Source organism: Bidens hawaiensis, unplaced genomic scaffold, assembly GCF_021521415.1.
Source record: "Bidens hawaiensis isolate Kalapana, Puna unplaced genomic scaffold, B.hawaiensis_p1.1 tig00028070_1, whole genome shotgun sequence".
Lineage (NCBI taxonomy): Eukaryota > Viridiplantae > Streptophyta > Magnoliopsida > Asterales > Asteraceae > Bidens > Bidens hawaiensis.
The window spans coordinates 276677-282937 of record NW_027494567.1 but is presented as its reverse complement, the minus strand read 5'-3'; positions in this window follow the sequence as shown (position 1 = coordinate 282937).

Genomic DNA, 6261 nt, shown 5'->3' with positions numbered 1-6261 from the left:
AACTATAGGTAGCTAGCCTATAAAACAAGTATTACTAAGTGTTCGACACCGAAGCTGACTGTTTATCATTTGCCTTGCCACCAGGTCATCCAGACCATGGTATGTGTTTAGCCAAGATTACACCCACTCGAACTCCAGTCGAGTTTAGCGTTGGGTGGGGTTTGTCAAACCCAGTAGTACTACTCAACAACGACTCGCTATTATCCAATATTAAACGGTTCGATGTGAATGAAGGACTTTAATTAACGCGTTCGCCACTTAGTCTTTACAAGTGATATATAATCTATATTAACAAAATCTTAAATGCGTTTCGGAGTATGTTATCTCCCCCAAGTGAAAAGCGTTTAAAAAGTTTAAAAGGGGAAAGTGAAACTCACTGTTTGCGAAGTATTCCCAAAATAATTCACCAAGACGCAAGTCACAGAAAAACTCTCTCTAGCGTTCTAAAACAATAAAGAGATTTTTCTAAGTGTCGGAATATTATCGAGTCTCTAGACCCAGCACATAATACCTATGCACATAACATGTTTCGTGTTTCGTTTGTGAATCATGTGTGACTTTAACAAAGGTATTTGTGATACGTTACATGTGTAAGCAATTATATACGTGTCATGTATTCATAAAGTACATCACTAGCAATTACTCCCCGTAAGGGCAATTTGGTCAACACATAACAATTAACTAGCCATTATTCCCCAGGAGGGCAATTTGGTCAAATTATGACAATCAATTAGCTATTATTCCCCGCAAGGGCAATTTGGTCAAAACATAACAATTATATAGCAAGTATCATGTTTCATGTATTTTTACAACATTCAGCAGCTAGTTTCACCGAGACAGAAATTCTACTTGAAAGATTGTACTATCTCACCGATCATAGCATCACAATTAATTTACCAAAAATCATCACAGAGGCATATATGTCTTAGGTTTCCAGAACATATTTTATTATATTTTTATTTCACATAGGTTTCTCACAATCATCAAATCATTAAAGCAAACTCATAACAGTCAAATTCATGCGCAACAGAATGTTATTTGAAATTCCCATTAAACGAAAAATCCAATAAATGCAAGACCACTTGGGTTAGGTTCCTAACTCAATAGGTCAACTTCCAGAAGTGGAACCAACTCAATTGGTCTTGTAGTTCATGAGACATAACGTTTAGAAAACAACCTAACAGCAGGTCTAACAACTCAGCTTTGCACAACGTTTTTGTAAAATCATAAAAGTTAACTTTTCCACGTCCAAAAATTGCAAATTTATATTCTTTAGAAACTAGACTCAACCTAGTTTACTGTAGTATCAATAATCTCAACCAATTTTCACATTTACACTTCGTTACAGTCAATTAAACATCAATAACACAATCTATCTAGAAACTGTTTGCATCCAAACTCAACATATTAACTATCTATGGACCATCATGCATTCATATAACACTCTAGACTCCATAATCACTATCCATGCACATCAATTACGCATTACATACATGATTAGGGTTTTTGTTTGAACTCAATTCAAAGACACAACAATTAACATGTAACAATATCCAATCTAGTTATCAACTCATCATCAAATCAACAACAATCATATTAATTTCACACACACACATAGAATCGGCCATATAGGGTTTTCAATTAACCCATTAATCATCAAAATTAAGTATAAAGGATGCATAGGATAGTCGATTATACCTTCCTAGCACCTTAATCTTCAATCAAAAGCTTGAAATCCTAGTTGTATGTGTGTGTATAAGTGACGGCAGCCAAGGAGAGCCAAGGGGGGTTCCGATCGGGACTTTGGGGAGAAGAAAATAAGTTAGGGTTTATTATAACATAGTATTTATAATAATCTATGTTACACTTTGGCCCCTCCACTTCTAAGTATTACTTAACTAGCTTAAACTAACTTGTTTACATCTTGAGTTAACGTTTATAACCATGTTATCACATAACACATAAGTCTAACACATAATTATCACATAATTACTATTTTGACGTTTTTCGTTTATTCATCAATCGTTTGCGTCAACTCGTTTGCGTTTCGGTGCAATTCCCGAAAGACTACACATGTAGTAAGTGTTAAGCGTCATTTAAACCCTAGTTTAAATGTAATGAAGTGTGCTTTATAGATTCAATGATCTTAAGTTTGAATTGACGGAGTTGAGTTAACGGAGTTAACCTGAAATTGACGATTGTCACAACATTCCCATGTTAAAGAATTTTCGTCCGAAAATTTGAGTCAGGTCGTGATGAGTGTCTGAAAGAGTAAGAAAAATTTCAGTTTGTCATATCATCCCCTAGTAGAAATAAATTTCGTCCCGAAATTTAATTCATACATCCGGTGATTTCTGACGGTTTGCCGGGTTTCGCGGTTTTCTGTGTTTGGTTAGCCCTTCAAAAAGGTGAGGATACTTTTTCATCATTTGATCCTCGCGTTCCCACGTGAACTCCGGTCCACGTCTCGAGTTCCAACGAACTTTAACGATTGGAATTTTGCTGTGCTTGAGCGTTTTGGTTTCCCAATCCAAAACTTCGAATGGTTCTTCAATGAAACGTAACTGTTCATCAACTTGCAGTTCATCCAAAGGGACTACTTGGGTTTCATCGGATAAGCATTTCTTCAAATTGGATACGTGGAATACATTGTGTACGCCACTGAGTTCCGTTGGTAGGTCCAGTCGGTACGCCACCGGACCAATGCGCTCAGTTATCCGGTAAGGACCAACATATCGTGGGTTGAGTTTGTTTCGCTTACCAAAGCGAACCACACCTTTCCAAGGTGAGACTTTAAGTAACACTTGGTCATTCACTTGAAATTCGAGAGGCTTTCGGCGCTTGTCGGCGTAACTCTTTTGGCGATCTAATGCTGCTGCCATGCGATTTCGGATTTGAACAATCTTTTCCGAAGTTTCGAGTACCAGTTCTGGACCAGTGATTTGGCTGTCACCCACCTCTGCCCAGCAGAGTGGTGATCGACACTTCCGTCCGTACAGCGCTTCAAACGGCGCTGCTTTAATACCTGCGTGGTACCTGTTGTTATACGAAAACTCTACCAAAGGTAAGTGTGGTTCCCAACTTTTTCCGAAATCCAATACGCATGCACGCAACATATCCTCCAGGGTCTGAATAGTTCATTCACTTTGCCCATCTGTCTGAGAATGGTATGCTGTGCTCATATCAAGACGGGTGCCTAGTGCGCTTTGTAGCGACTTCCAAAAGTGCGAAGTGAAACGAGAATCTCGATCAGAAATGATTGAGACAGGCACTCCGTGTCTAGACACCACTTCTTTCATGTAAACACGAGTCAGTCTCTCCATTTTGTCCGATTCCTTAATCGCTAAGAAGTGTGCAGACTTAGTCAACCGGTCAACGATCACCCAGATGGTATCGCATCCCGTCGGTGTCTTAGGTAAATCCGTGATAAAATCCATTGAGATGTGTTCCCATTTCCACATTGGAAGTTCCGGTTGCTGTAGCAGGCCAGATGGTTTTTGTATTCTATTTTGACTCTGGCACAGGTCAAGCATTTGCTCACGTAGGTGGCAATGTCGGCTTTCATATTCGGCCACCAGTAAAGTGCCTTTAAGTCATGGTACATTTTATCTAAACCAGGGTGGATAGAATATCGGGGACTTGTGTGCCTCGTCCATTACCAGAGTTCTCAACTCTCCGAACCGTGGAACCCAAATCCGGTTCTCAAAATATCGGACCCCGTCCGATCTGGTTTCAAGTTTCTTGTTCATGCCCCGCATGAGATCCGATGGAAGATTATCATCTTTCAAAGCTTCGAGTTGCGCCTCGCGAATCTGGTCGGGTAAGTTTGCATGAATCGTGAGTTGCAATGCTCGCACTCGTCTGGGTTTATCTGTTTCTTTTCTGCTGAGGGCATCGGCCACTACATTGGCCTTGCCAGGGTGATACTTGATGGCACAATCATAATCCTTAAGCAGCTCGACCCAACGACGCTGTCGCATGTTCAGCTCCTTCTGATCGTAGATATGCTGGAGACTCTTGTGGTCGGTGTAAATGTTAAACTTGGTACCGTACAAGTAATGCCTCCATATCTTAAGGGCAAACACCACAGCTCCGAGTTCCAAATCATGGGTCGTGTAGTCCTTCTCGTGAACCCGTAGTTGTGGAGAGGCATAAGCTATCACCTTCTCGAGTTGCATCAGCACACAACCGAGACCTTGTATCGATGCGTCACAGTGTACCTCAAAATTCTCCGTTCCCTCGGGTAGGGCTAGAATAGAGGCGCTACAGAGTTTGGTTTTCAACAGTTGAAAAGCGGATTCTTGCGCGTCACCCCAATTGTACTTAGTACCCTAGTGAGTCAAAGCGGTGAGGGATTAAGCAATCTTTGAAAATCCCTCGATGAAACGTCGGTAGTAGCCGGCCAGTCCTAGGAATTGTCGCACCTCAGTCGGAGTCTTAGGTGCTTCCCAGTTTTTGATGGCCTCTACCTTACGGGGATCGACATGGATATCATTCTCATTGATCACATGTCCTAAAAAGTGAACTTCGCGAAACCAAAATTCGCATTTCGAGAGATTTGCGTACAGTTGTTCCTTCTTCAATAATTCCAGAATTACCCTTAAGTGTTCCTCATGGTCAGCCTTGTCCTTGGAGTAGACCAGGATATCGTCAATAAACACAATCACAAACTTGTCGAGGTACTCCTTGCATACTCGATTCATGAGATCCATAAATACGGCTGGTGCGTTAGTTAGACCAAAAGGCATAACCGAAAACTCGTTGTGACTATACCGTGTTCTGAAAGCCGTCTTTGAAATATCTTCTTCGCGCACTCTTAGTTGATGGTAACCAGATCGCAGATCGATTTTCGAGTAATAACTCGATCCTTGGAGCTGGTCAAACAGATCATCAATTCGGGGTAAAGGATAACGGTTCTTGACCGTCACCTTGTTCAACTCCCGGTAGTCGATAAACATGCGGAAAGTCCCGTCCTTCTTTCTGACAAATAAGACAGGGGCTCCCCATGGCGATGAGCTAGGTTGGATAAAACCCTTATCCAACAAATCTTGTAACTGAGTGGACAGTTCCTGAAGTTCCGCCGGTGCGAGCCGATACGGGCTCGTGCTATGGGTGCTGCACCGGGTGTCAACTCGATTTGGAATTCGACTTGTCGAATAGGAGGGAGTCCAGGCAAATCCTCCGGGAAAACTTCCGGAAAATCTCGCACAATCGGTATATCTTCAATTCGCTTCTCCTCAGCGGGTTTCTAAACAATCTACGCCAAAATTGCCGGATGACCCTTTCGTAGATACTTCTGCGCCTTCATGAGGGTAATGACGCTGGTGGTCATGCCGCTTCTCTCACCTCGGATCGAAATGATCTCGCCGGAAGGGGTAGTAATGTGGACTATCTTGTCGTGACATATAATCTCTGCTCGGTTCTCGGATAACCAGTCCATGCCGACCACGACATCGAAACTACTAAGCGTAAAAGGAATAAGGTCAATATCAAAAACATGACCTGACAGTTTCAACTTACATCCCGCAAGTAAATGAGTCGTTACTATAGTCTTACCGTCAGCTAATTCAACAGGAAACTTAGCATCTAACGGAGTTGGAGTTAAGTCTAAGAGTTGGCTAAAGGCTTTCGACACAAAACTCCTATCAGCTCCAGTGTCAAACAATACAGAAGCAAAACAATCGTTCACAGGGAACTTACCAGTCACCACGTACGGATCCTTGCGGGCTTGACCCGACCCAATAACAAAAGCTCTTCCTTTTCCATTGTTTCCACCACCACTGCCACTTCCATTACCTCCATTGTTGTCGTTCTGTTTCAGCTTAGGGCAGTCTTTCTTAAAATGTCCCTCTTGTCCACACTCAAAACATCCCTTGGTTGTCATGGGTGGTTTAGGAGCACCCTTTGCCGCAAGGTCTCCTCTACATTTCTTTGCCTGGTGACCCATTTTTCCGCATCTCTGACACTTGACACGGTCTCACGGGCCAGCATGATGATAGTTGCACCTGTTGCACTTCGGATATTTCCCAGCATATCCGCTCGAACCCTGCCCGCTACCGTTGTTATTGTTGTTGTGACCCTGATTGTTGAAGCTCCGAGTGAATTCGGGCTTACGGTAGTGTTGCTGTGGGAGGTTCGAGGATGAGGATCTGGTGTTGTCAAACTTTCTCTTTCCGCTGCTCGGGTTGCTGTTGCTATTGTTGTCATTACTCGGGTTGTCACGGGCTTTAGCGGTTGAACCCCTAGGTGGTAGCGCACCTT